At 38.4% G+C, this 14,021-nt stretch overlaps 1 long non-coding RNA gene across 2 annotated transcripts; it reads left to right on the forward strand.

Annotated features, from left to right (window-relative positions):
• The first annotated feature begins 8,489 nt into the window (after window positions 1-8,489).
• On the forward strand, window positions 8,490-11,149 carry LOC145028495 (uncharacterized). Of its 2 annotated transcripts, XR_013676028.1 has the most exons (5): window positions 8,490-9,385; window positions 10,097-10,154; window positions 10,371-10,617; window positions 10,812-10,919; window positions 11,048-11,149. It is a non-coding gene; the product is annotated as an uncharacterized LOC145028495 (long non-coding RNA). The 2 variants fall into 2 exon arrangements; XR_013676027.1 differs by having other exon boundaries at window positions 10,097-10,617.
• The last annotated feature ends 2,872 nt before the right edge of the window (window positions 11,150-14,021 follow it).

A 14,021-nucleotide genomic window follows, 5' to 3' on the forward strand; every position in this document is an offset into this window, starting at 1 on the left:
CTTGAAGTGCAATAGTCAAATAAAAAGTCAAACTTTGACATGCCAAAATTGATTACTTATGGTTCTTGTGTGAAAATATGATTCAAAATTCTTTGGAGATTTTGAAATTTGACGTGGCTGAAATTCATGTTGTAGTTTATTTAAAATCAATATTGCTTCAATGGGAATTCGGATGAAGGTCGAAGTTGGTGTTTCATTTCAAGTGTGTGATTCGAATTTGCAAAAAAAAGAGTGGTCATAGTGAAGATTTGTATTTTTTGATTAATGCATCAAAAGTGAAGATGTCAAAGAATTGGTGATACACAAAGTGTAACACCAACAAAATTAGGGTCAAAATTTGTAACATCCCAAAATACGACCCAAAAATTTTGTTTAAATAATACTAAAACCATAGCATCGAATGCCATAAAATAAGATCATACATCAACATCTTAAAACCATAATAAAGTATCGTGATAAAAACTTTATCAAACTGTGTCAAGTCATGTCTAAGAAAAACTACACAAACTCCCAGGATAAAACTGAAGTTGTGGTGTGTGCGATGCCATCACCCCGAGCTCTTCCCTTTACTTGCGGAAATACCTGAAACCAACACTGAAACTATAAGCACGAAGCTTTGTGAGCTCCCCCAACTACCACATACCATACAATAACATATAAAACACATATTGGGCCTTGCCCTCTGCATCGGACCAAAATCCGGAAACTGCTTCGGAGCGAAGTCCGGAACTAACCAGGGGCCTTGCCCTCTGCATCAGACCGAAGTCCGGAACTAACTGCATTGGATCGAAGTCCGGAACTAACTGGGACCTTGTCCCCTGCATCAGACCGAAGTCCGGAACTAACCAGGGCCTTGCCCTCTGCATCAGACCGAAGTCCGGAACTAACTGCATCGGACCGAAGTCCGGAACTAACTGGGACCTTGTCCCCTGCATCAGACCGAAGTCCGGAAACTGACTGAGCATAACATAGCATAACATAAACATATCAACTAGCATAAGCACGTATATTGCATACTGCATCAGACTGAAGTCCGGATAACATAACACAAAACATGATTGAATCACAATGACATCAAACAATCTAACTACTGCATCGGACCGAGGTCCGGAACTACTGCTAACTAAACGGGTCGGCATTGTGGCCGTAGACCCATTCCTACTGGAAGGAAACTCACCTCGTAGTCTGGCTGCTGAATGAACTACTCTGGAAATTGTCTGTTGCTGCTCCGGTATCTCCCCGACTACAATTTCCATAAGTACACTCAATCAAATACTGATAACTATACTGAGGGTGAAATGACTATTTTACCCCTGGTCAAAGTCAACCTCTTGGTCAAAGTCAACATACAATTGACCCGACTCGTCGAGTCCCTACTCTCATTTCTCAATTCTGCTCGCTACTACTCTTTGAGTTTGGCATAGACTCGACGAGTTCCTCTTTGATACTAACACTTAGTCAATCTGCATCCGACTCGCCATGTTGTATGAATAACTCGTCGAGTTCTCCTTCAACATATGAACACTCTGACTGTGACTCGCCGAGTTGTATGAAGAACTCGCCGAGTTTGTTCTTGAGATATGAAGATTGCCTTGGACTCACCGAGTCCCTCCATGAATGAGTCTGATCTCCGACTCACTGAGTCCACCTATAACTCATTGGTTCCATTCAGCATGACTCATGAAGGGGAATATTGGGGACTCGCGACTTGACTCGCCGAGTCCGAAGAACGACTCGCCTAGTCGATTGCATGCAACTTCTATACAGTTGATTCTAATCGATTCCAGTGCATCCAATTCATAGATCTGAGCTTCTAGGGCCGATATAACACGTAAAGTTGCCAACTTTACGTACATGCATTGAGGTATGAAGCTAAAACACCAAAATAAGCTAGAAATGGGAACCTAAGGTTTGGAACAAGGCCTTGCTTTGCATAAAGGTAGCTACTTTGAGCTCCTGGGGCTTAATGATGTCAAGATCTATAGCTCACCACCCTAAGGGAGCTCCAATCTCAAGTTTGGACCTTGAAATGTCCCAAAAGTGGCAAAACAAGCATATATGAAGATCTACTAGGAAAATGAACAAGGTAGAGGCTTTATTACCAGATGAAGTACCAAATGGAAGCTAGCTTCTGGATCTCCTTCTTCTCCATGCACCTTCTCTCTTTTCTTCTCTTCTACACTTCCAAGAATACACCAAAACACTCAAAATCAAGAAGGAATCACTCAAGCTCACCAATGGAGGGCTAGGGTTCTGAGAGGGAAACGCTCTAAGGGTGCTGGAGGCTGGGATAAGGGCTATAAGGACGTTTAAATAGGGTACAAACCCTAAAGATTAGGGTTTCCTCCAGACTGGTCTACTCGTCGAGTCCTGGTGCGGACTCGCCGAGTAGATCACTTAAAACCCGCATCCAACTTGGCATCTACTCGATGAGTTAGGGCTACTACTCGCCGAGTAGCTCTTTATAGAAGACATTTAATGAATTAATACGTACCAGGAATGGGCGTTACAAAATTTAACTTCTCTAAAACCATAATTGGGATACACCAAGTGGTAGATATCATAACAAGGTTTCCAAAAATATAAAGAACACTGAAATTCGAGTTATAACGAAGAAGTTATGACCAATCGAAGATCCGCAACAAAACCGGTAAAATACTATTAAGGGTAAAATACAAAATTTCAATAAAATACTTTTCAACCTTAGGTATATAAATGAAAGTTGTAGATATCATTAAACTATAAACGTACACAAAAGGAATGCTCAAATCTGACTTCGTATGAGGAAGTTATGATTTTTCGAAGTTTCAGACATAACAGTAGACAACTAAAAACTCGAAATAGACATCGAGTGAATTTTAGCCAACGCAATCTAAATGAGAATTGAAGATCTCGACAACAGTAGTACAACGGTTAAAAGACGGATGAAAACGGACATCGGAGGAAGAAGTTGTGGATTTTTGACGGAGTTTTCCTGTCCCTACCTACTAAAAATAAACATAATAAAATTTAAAGTCAAAATTAGCCGACGAAGTCTAAACGAGAGTTGTAGATCATAATCTCAGCTTCACGTCGATATATAGAATGTTGAAAACGGAGCTCGTATGCGAAAGTTATGAATTTATGAAGTTCGGGGCTCGAACCCCAACACTGTGTCAGAGTTCACGATGTGAAACAGAGGTTCATGACGTGAAATCAGTGCTGACGCCTCCTGGAGTCTGTCAGACCCAACTTGCGATGACGCATGCAGTGACGACCAAGTTCACGACGTGAATAAGCTTGGTTCACGACGTGAGAGCCCAAAAATGACTCTATAAATAGAAATCGAACCTTTACGAGTTTGGTTGCTCATTCCTATCCCTCTCCTACTTCTACTCTCTGTTAAGCACCTCTAAACCACCCCGAACCCCAATAACACTCCTGGAACACGATGCGAGTCCCGACGCCCCCGAGATTCCCGAGAAATCGACTTCTTTCTAGTCGAAGTGCTGCACGAGTCAACTCTCATTTTCTTCATACCGCCACATCTACCAAGTGAGTTCATACCCCCATTTCTACGCTTTTAACTGATTTTAAATGCTTTTGAACACTTTACGGGGGGGGGGGGGGGGGGGGGGGGAATACAAGTAAACACACGGTTAATCCCATGTGAAAACATCAATATTTTGTTATACATTTCATGTTATTTTTATAACTATCATTTGAAGATTTTAACATGCAAAATACCTTACACCACTTTACTCTCTTGGGATAAAACATGTTTCCAAAATGAAATATGCTAATATGTTTGCATAACATATCATATCTAGGGTAACCTTTTTCAACTATAACATTATGTGTATTTATGAAAACACAACTCTTTATTATGCCTTTGTTAACACTGTAGAAAGGGTAATCATTTTGGATATAAACATACACACTTTTGGGATACGTGACTTAATTGTTATTTTGTATTGTCAAATGATTTTCATCATATTACTCGTGAACTTGTTGTCAGAAGTCATGTGAGGCATAAGGCTTTGTTTGTACCAAACAAAAGTCACTTCTATAACCAGAGTCTCATGGAGGGAGAGCGTGAATTTATGTATAGATCTATACAGGGATGACGACTCTGACCCTGACTGTTAGCTACAGTCGAGCCGGGGTGACAAATGTCAACATTCGGTACTACGTCTAGTATGGTTATGAGAGACTCGCAACGCGGAAACAATGACTCATGCATGTAGTAATACACTTCTCGAATAAATCCATGGAATAAGTATCTTTATGATTGCTTTTATATAACTAGTTGGTATGAAGTAATCATAGTATGATATTATTGTCACGTTCGACATCCGATTTAAACATAACTCTAGTGATTTTATTATTTTAAAATAATAGAACTATACACCATTCATTTAAGCATGTCACTGTTGCTTACAGGTTATGGTCTCGGTCATTTGAGACTGCATTTCATATTTAGGAAAATAAGAGTTTTTCCTGTTTCAAATACATACGATTTATACAACGATCTTTCATAACTCATTTATCAGGGAAAATATGGGATTTTATGGATCTAATACGTTCATTTTCAGCACAACGATACATAACTCTTTTCATTAGAAAATATCGGATTTTCTTGGAAAACATACTCGAACTTTCGAATTGCGTATATTTTCTCAAAACACTACTTATGAACTCACAAACTTAATTGTTGACACTTTTTCTTTGAAATAACTTGTATTCTCAGGAAATTGCTAAGCCAGGTAGCAACTAATTTTGAAGACTAATGCTCTGGCATTAGTATCATCTTTTGGAACATGATTTTGTATTTAACTTTGGAATATGTAAATAGCTACAATCATGTAAACTTTACAAAATATATTATATGGTGGTGTGTACTTTCTTTACTATGCAATTGTTATGATACTGTACATGACATCCTCCGCCCCCGAATGTTTCCGCCGTTCAGGTTTGGGGTGTGACACAAAGCTTTAATAGTGTATTGTTCCAATGGTCAAAGATGTTTTCACAAAGTTAAAGTTGGAACAAACTTGCCTTGTATTTATAATTTCTTTGTATTCTTAAGTGGAATATAACCAATTTTATCCGACACATGAGACAACATAAGGGTAATATGGTCATTTTTTACCATTCACCACAGTCAGTCGAAAATATAATCAAACAACATGGTTTCAGTCAGATGTTGTAACATCCGTGGATTAGGGCTAGTCAATTTAGAGACGATAAACGTCAAAAATAGATTTTTGATAGAAGATTATTTAGAATGCATAATCTTAACTAAATTGTTGTATATGTTACAAGGATTCCGTACATATAAAGAACGTTGAAATCCGAGTTATAACGAAGAAGTTATGACCTGTCGAAGTTTCGCGACAGAACCGGCACGACGCTGAATAATGTAAAATTTGAATTTATGTTAGAGCGATATTTAGCCTTAGTAATATAAACAAGAATCGAAGATCTTGTTGATAGTAGTGCAACGGTAAAAAGACAGACGAAAACGGACGTCGGAGGAAGAAGTTATGAATTTTTAACGGACATTTCCTGTCCCGGTCTATTAAAAATACAATAATAAAAATAAATTTAAAATTAGCTGACGGAGTCTAAATGAAAGTTTTAGAGCTTAGTCTCACCTACGTGTGGATATAAAGAACGTTAAAAACGGAGCTCGTATGCGAAAGTTACGCAAGTTTGAAGTCTGCTTACTCGAGTATGCCGAGTGTAGTTTTGGAGTATGCCCAGCGTACTCGGAACCGCCTTAGCTACGCATGCAATGACGTCACTCGAGTACATACGCATGCAATGACGTCGCGTACGCCCAACATAAGTCTTAATACGCCCAACGTACCAAGATTTACACCCAGTGTAATCCCAGATTCAGCACCCTATAAATAGAATGCGAGGCTGCCTTATTCCTTTGCTCATTTTCTCTTCTCTCTCTCCACTTTTACCTCGATTTTTGTGCAAGAAATATCCCGAAGCCCCGGTATCATTCCCAAGACCCGAAGCAAGTCCCGGAGCCCTGAAGATCCCGAGGAGTAACATTTCTTAGCCGAAGCTCTGCCCGCGAGAAGCCAATTTTTGTGAGGATCTTCCAGATCTACCGAAGAATACTACTTCTACAAGTCGTAACGTTGTCTGATCATCTTCTGATCAAGTGAGTGTGTATTCACTTTCTTCTAACATATAAATATTAAGTATTTTCTTTAAAATACATGCTATGTGTATAATATATTGTTGTTTATTTGAGATGATTGTGGAATGGATGAATTATATAAGTTTTTATGAGTTAAACTATATATGTATTTTGTATCTAAAAATATGTCGGGTAGAACATGAGTAGATGAGGTTGTTGGTAGGTGATAAAAGATGGGTTGGACCATGAGATAAAAGAATAAAGAGATAAGCTTGTTTTAGATCCGAGAGTATGGATCAGAGCAGGAGGTTAGATTTAGATCCGAGAGTATGGATCAGATCAAGAGGTTAGTTTTAGATCTGAGAATATGGATTAGGTAACGAGGAAAATTTAAGATCCGGGAGTACGGATTATGTATTTTTCAACTACGTGTTCATTCGATAAGGTATCATGTGTGTAGTCCCTTTTAGGAACATGATTTAATACGAGTATTGATTAAAGTATGAAATATACATATGTATGTGAAGTATTTGTTATTATCCAAAATACGTGTTAGATATATTTGATGATATACAATGTGCGAATCAGATATGGTTCAATATGTGTTAAGATGTGTATATATATGATATTATTACTTAAAACCATGTGTTAATATACACTAGTTGGCATTGCCTAAACGGAGATAGTATCGAAAATTGATTTTAGGCATTGTAGGCTTGCCTAGTGATGGGTTATGACTTAAATATGGATGTTTAGTTCTATTAAGATTGGACTTTGGGTAGTCTCTTATTAAGAGTACGTGTGTTGTGAGATTGATGATCGGTGAAGTACGTCCTACATACAGAAGTACATTTTATGTACAAAGTCCTTTTCAAAGCTCTGTGTCTTGGGTGCTGCTTGTGCCAGGGTACTATTATGTTCTCGGGTACAAGTCTTTCGCATACCAGAGTACTATAATGTGCTAGAAGTACTATCATGTACAAAGTGTTTTTGACAATTTTGTGTGTCGGTTACGGGAGCGTATAGAATACTATATTAGTATTTACCCATACTTTTATTTTGTGAGAGATTTAGAGTCAGCGTTTCTTTTGTGAAGTGATCGACCGAGCTTCATATGTCAGCGTTTTCTTTCATGAAGTAATTAAGGGAACTTTGCAGACTGCCTAATAAAGTGTGTCGGTAATAGACCACTGCTAGGTATGTCTGGTGTTATATTGCTGGATAGGGTGCGTCTGGGGGTGAAATACCTCATGTATTCAGGCCACTGCTAGGGAAAGTTGTATGCTGGGATAGGTAGAGCCTGGGGGTATAATACCTCATGATAGTCAGACCACGCCTAGGCATTGTTATCTAGATAACTACCCCTGACTTAACTGCCTTGTGGTTCTTTCTTTTACGAACGAAGGTTCGTGGTGAAACTTATTCCATTCCCACCATTTGATGTCTTTATTGATCCTCGTTTGCTGCCAGGGAATTTTCGAAGCAGCTTCGTCAATTTGTGGTTCATATCGATTCCTTTGGCTAGATCTCGTAAGATCATTGTGTAGGGTCAGTATGTAGGGATCGACGAGATAGGATATATTGTTTTAGAAATATGATTTATGTGTGTTTATAATATTAGTGGTTTTGCAGGATCAATATATATTTTATTATCACGTTGTTTGAATTAAGAGCTTTCATACTCTGTGTTCCTTAGGTGATGGGGTTCACCAATGATATTCGAACTAAGTGTTCATTAGATATTTGAACTTAGCGTTCATTGGGTAATATTTGAACTAAGTGTTCATTAAGTGTTTGTGAACTAGGTGTTCATTGGGTAATATTGGAACTAAGTGTTCATTAAGTGTTCCTGAACTAGGTGTTCATTAATTATTGTGAATTGCATGTTCACCAGAGGTAATCTAAGAACCTTGGCAACACTAGTTTTATCCTAACAATCAATTTGTAACATCTCATTTAAAATAAAATAACTAAATAATAAATCCAGAACCCCGAGAAGTAATTTATTATTATTTTATTTTGTTAGAGTCCAAAATCTAATAATAGTTATCGGAATGTTAGTTTCGGGGGTTAAAGAATAATATTGGACTTGATTTGAAAGGATCTTGAGTGGCTCGGACTAGAATGGTTAATTACGTACCTAAATTGAAATTAATTGGTCATGGAGGGACCATATGGTAATTACTTGGACTCCATATGTAAGGATGTCAGAATAGACGGGTCAGATTGTAAATTAATGAGTTGTTTGAAAGAAAATAAGAGAGGAGGGACCATTCTTGCTATTATGGGAAAGAGCCTAAGGAACCGGGTATATATGCCTCATTGCCGTCAACCCTAACCCTAGCCTCACTCGTTTGCTCAGCCGCCTCCTTCCTTCATCGCCCAGCCGCCACCACTCAACTCTCTTCCTGTTCCGATCAACCCAAGGTTTTCGGTGGACCATTGCTACTGTCGAAGCTAGCCTCGCACATCCCTATTGCCGGTGATAGATGAGATCGTTGAAGAACCACACCCACTTGGATGTCGCTGGCAGTGGTGTCGTGTTCTGATGGAGGCGTCACCTCCATTTTCCTTGCTACAGCAGTCCATTCCTCATACATCCGCTCCGTCTCGCAGATGTTAACTCCCATTCGCCTATTGTCGTCGTCGCTCATCGCGACATTCCCTTTTCAGATCATCTCTGGTTGTGGTTTCCGTCGTGAAGAGTGGTCACGGATGTTGGTTGGAGACCAAGAACCTTCTATTCTCCCCTTCTCTGTTGATGCGCCATTATAGTCGCCGTTGCTGCCGCCATGCTTGCTGCCGACTGCCGCCATTAACCTTCTTCAAGGCCGATGAAGAGCTGCTCGGTGGGTGTTTTGCAAGTGTGTATGCGTGGTTCCATATTTGTCGGCGTGTGGATGTGTTTATGGGCTGGCCGGAAATGTTGGGAGCCACCATGGAAGCCAACCATGGTGGCTATTGGCCGGTTGCTACTCTTCTGCCACATACACCACCACCGGTCACCACGAGGTGGTTGTGCGTGTGTGTATGTTTTAGATTAGTATGTGAGTGTGTTTTTCAGTTTGGGTTGTAAATTGTAATCGATGCCGGAATAATAATAGAAAACTTGAAACCACCACCGTGAGGTGGTGGCTGCCGCCGCCTACCGCCACCGGCTGCCATGTCGGGTGGTGGTGTGCCTTGTTGCGTTTTTGGATGTTTGGACAAGAGGCTACTAAACCCTAATGGGCCGAAAGAACCAAGGTGGGACCAATAAAGCCCTAATCAACCCAATAAGGCCCAAAGTGACCAAGAGGCCCAACCATTTGATTAATGGGCTCATATTTGAGTGGAAACCCAAATTAGGGTTTGGAAAACCCTAATGCCATGAAATCCTAATTTTGAGAATTTATTGGACACGCACGAGATTATTTAATGACTTGAAAGATTATTTAATGACTTGAAATATTAAATAATAATCATTGGCAAAATCAACCTAAAAGCAATATTAGACTTAATGGATTAAGTCCTTAGTAGATTAAGTAGGAACATTTAACCCTAATCATCATTTCATGTAAAAGCCCTAATCTCACTTGGGCCTTGATTTGGGCCTTCCTATTGGGCTTTGGTGAATGGACTATTAATGGGCCTTTCAAGAATAAGCAAATGGACTAAATAATGGTATGGTTTTAGGATAAGGTCCATGTAAGAGTTTTGGTCCCAATTTGTAAAATTGGGCCATAAATGGGTCATATTTGGGCCTTCATGATTATGTGATATTGAATCATGAGAATTGGATTGGAATAATTAGATGGGTCTTAAGGAAAGACCATGTAGAGTTTTGGGCCCAGTTTAGAAAATTGGGCCATATGTTGGACTTTGGCCCATTGTTTTACTTTTGGGGTTTTGTGGTGTGAGTTAGACCTTGAGCTTGGAATCCAATTATTAATTGGGTATTTTTTTTTATGTTGACAGCGCGAGAATCTGCCAACCAGCAGTTGGGGTTGTATCTGCGGGACTTCAGTAGTGCCAGGTGAGTTATCCTCACTATACTAAGGGGTCTAAGGCACCAAGGCCGGCCCATCGGATTTGATATCCTAGTAGTTATTGATATGTTGAGTTGAATTATTAATGTATGCTTGTTGATATGTTAGTCGGGTAGGTCTGTAGGATTGCCTGTGATACTGATTGATTACATGTATGTGCATTTTTCTGTTACATGTCGACATGTTATGTGGGATGGGTTAAGGTTGTACTGCTCCGCACGGTAGCCAACAAACCCTAAAGTATTCCAGATATGAGCTGAGGGCCCGGAAGGCATTCCAAACTCATACTGAGGACTCGAAAGTATTCCAGATATGAGCTGAGGGCCCGGTAAGCATTCCAGACTCATACTGAGGACTTGGGAGCATTCCAGATACGAGCTGAGGGCCCGGTAGGCATTCCAGACTCGTACCCAGGGCTCGATGGCATTCCAGATACAAGTTGAGGGCTCGGTAGGCATTCCAAACTCGTACTGAGGGCCCATGGGGTAGTCCAGCTTGTAAAGCTGTGGACCCAGTGCATGCTGTTCTATTTATGTTATGTTATGATATGATATTGTTGTTATAGTTATGCGAATTGTATATGTATTGGTATTTTGGGGGAACTCACTAAGCTTTCGGAATTATAGTTCAGTTTAATGTTTCAGGTACATCAGGGGATCGTGGCAAGGCAAAGGCGTGATTGTACAACTCCTCACTTTTTATGACTATGTTTCTGGGATACTCTGATATAGAAATGTTTTGAAAACAAAGTGGTAATAACTGTTGGTCTCTAAATGTTTTAAAAAGTTAAAAATTGGCATGAATTTTTCGGGTGTTACACAATTCAAATACCCACCCCCATTAGGTGTTCCTGACCCACTCAGTTTTCTTTGTATCACAGGTATCAATACAAAGATATATTTCACGGAGAGATTAAAGGAGATGTAAAATCTTTAGTGTAAACAAAGTAAGAATTATTTATGCTTATGTGTCTGTATCAAAACATGACATCCCGAGATTTTGTTATACAATGAAAATACATTTCTTTAAAGAAATGCTTTGATAAATCTTTATCATATTTTGGGAATAAATTCTGCAACTGTTTTATTTAAAAGATTTCTCTGATTTTAAAAACAAAGCATAAACAAATCGGTTTTTTCTGGCCGTGAAATTGGGGATGTCACAGATGTGAACTCGATCAGAAATTCTAACTTAGTCAACACTAACTCAGTCAGTACTAACTCAGTTAAAAACTATCAAACGACCCCTTAGTTTTTTCTAAATAAAAACCTATGGTAAATGTTATAATTTTTTTTTTGATATTTTGTATTTATCTAAAACTATATTTTATTTTGGTATTATATTTTATTTTGGTATTATATTTTATTTTCTTTTTGACGTGTATGGATGAATGTAAAACGCTAAAATTTATGATTACAGGTGACTTTAATATATTTGGATCGGTCAACAACTTATTTTTATGTATATTTTTAATGTTTGAACTTGTAAACATCAAATTCATGATTTATATAAGTATGTATGTGTAGAAAAATAGAAAAAAGTGAACATTATAGAAACTGGTTGACTCGGCGGTTAAACTGGAACCGATCACCATACTAGTTCAACTAGAAAAATGAGTTTTTTTAAAACATTGCTCTAGATATAAAATTTTCCATGAATTTAAACAAAAAAAATGAGATTATCTCAATAGAAAGGAAAATTACTAAAACTGAGAACATTGGACAATTCTTTTTGTAAATCTCCGATTCAGAGGGAAAACAAAGAAGAAAGTTTATGCCGTCTGATGAAAGTGTGGAATTCAGAAAAAGAAAAGAAAAGCAGATTGAGGATATTGATTCAAGAGACTGGACCTAATGCCATTGGATAGTTAAAGAAATTAACAAATCAAAACCCAATATCTCCTTATAAGATGGATGAAGTTCCGATTCAAAGTAAAAAAAATTATGATCTGCACATACTCAAAGCTTCCGATTAGCATAAAACCATAAACCTAAGTTTAACCTCATATAGAGCAATGGGCAAAGAAATAAAAAATACGTACGATTTCAGAAATAGAGACGATATATTGGTGCATTGTATCAATATGACTGATGAGAGAGAGAGAGAGAGGTAAAAAACAAAGCTAATGAGGCAAAACGTCGACGACATTGGTGGTGGTTAGGAAGTTAAATGATGACAACATTAGTGGAAAGAGGAAAAGTAGTAGAGACGTACGCGTGGTGATGGTGAGGGGAGATATTCATCTTTTGAATTTCAAAATGATGAATTATTAAAGGTGTTTCGAAAAGTGAAGATGACATTAGGCTATCCAGTATGGAGAGGTCTCCACGCATGAGATGCTTATGTGGAGGGCCTCTCTACGCGTGAACATCACCCTTATTAATGGTGGGTTGGTTGTGGCTAGGGCTGACAATTCTCGACACGACCCGTGACACGGCACAAAATAAATGGGTTTGGGTTGAGTTTTTCAACCCGCCAACCCACTAACTGCCAACCTGTTTATTAAACGGGTCATATATAAGTTTCTCAAAAAATAAGCGGGTTGACTCGCCAACCCGTTTATATTTTTAATAAAAAAATTATTTTATTTTTAAATGTATTTATGTATCAAAAATTAATATTTAATAAGTATTATATAATATATACCATTGATTCATAGACTATTTGACTATATTGACAATTTGATTCGTGGTAAATGGCCTAAGGTCATAAGTCGTAACTTGTAAGGCTAAGTCTGTAACCTTTTTGCCCATTTGCTGTAAATTAAAATCTCAAAATCAAATCATGTATGAGCATATCCCCCTCTTCCAGACTTCCAGTCTCTTGGTCACCCATAGTCTCACTCTCCCCTCTGTTACCCTGTGATCAAAATCAAGTATTGAAATGGTGTTGGAGAATTGACTTTGTCTTTTTAAGAAAAAAATGGGAATTGTGGCCATTACTTTAGCACTTGAATTATCTATGTTTGTGTTAATGTTTAATTTGAACATGTTTCTATAAATGTTTTTAATTTTCATTTGGATGTTTAAGATTGAAGTGTCTAAAATTCGGATATGTTTGCATCAACCATAAAGAATTTATTCATGTTTAATTGTCAATTTTATTTATGGAATTTGACCCATGAGCCCAAATCTGATCTATGCCCCCGCCAACCTGTGAACCTAAATAAATAAATGGGTTGGCGGGTCATATATGAGTTTATGTTCCAAACTCGCCAAACCGTGACCTATATATTTAAACGGGACATGTTTGGGTTGGCATATTTTGAACCGCCAACCCGCCAAACCGCAACACGCCAACCCAAACATGAGCCAGGCCTAGTTGTGGTGTGAAGGCAAGGACGGACGAAGACGAAGAAAGGGATTGACAGGTTAATTTTTTGACCGTTGAAAAGCATTTAATAAAAAAAATATATGTTTTTTATTTTTAATTTACTCTCTCTCTCTCTCTCTCTCTCTCTCTCTCTGTGTGTGTGTAACGACCCAAATTTTACAAAGTTTTTTTTGTTTTTTATTAATACAACACATTTGCATAAATCATGAAATCCCAACATAATTGTTTTCAACTCAACATTCATTGCAACTTTATTTAAATCATCAGAGTGTCCCCAAAACATATCAGTGAAAGATAGATAGAGTGCACGCCAAGCTATCACGCATTTCCCTTGCCCTTGGGCTCAGAGGTACCTGAAACAAACGGTAAGCTTGAGAGCTTAGTGAGTTCCTCAGAGCATAACCACACACAATCACATATCGCATAACGTACTAGCTAAACAGTTATACAAATCACATAATGCGTGCATACAACATATGAGGAAGCCATGGAAACCCTCCCGGGTCTTACACCTAGTGCCA

The sequence above is a fragment of the Lactuca saligna genome, chromosome 2 (assembly GCF_052625555.1).
Source record: "Lactuca saligna cultivar CGN05327 chromosome 2, ASM5262555v1, whole genome shotgun sequence".
NCBI classification, from domain to species: Eukaryota; Viridiplantae; Streptophyta; class Magnoliopsida; order Asterales; family Asteraceae; genus Lactuca; species Lactuca saligna.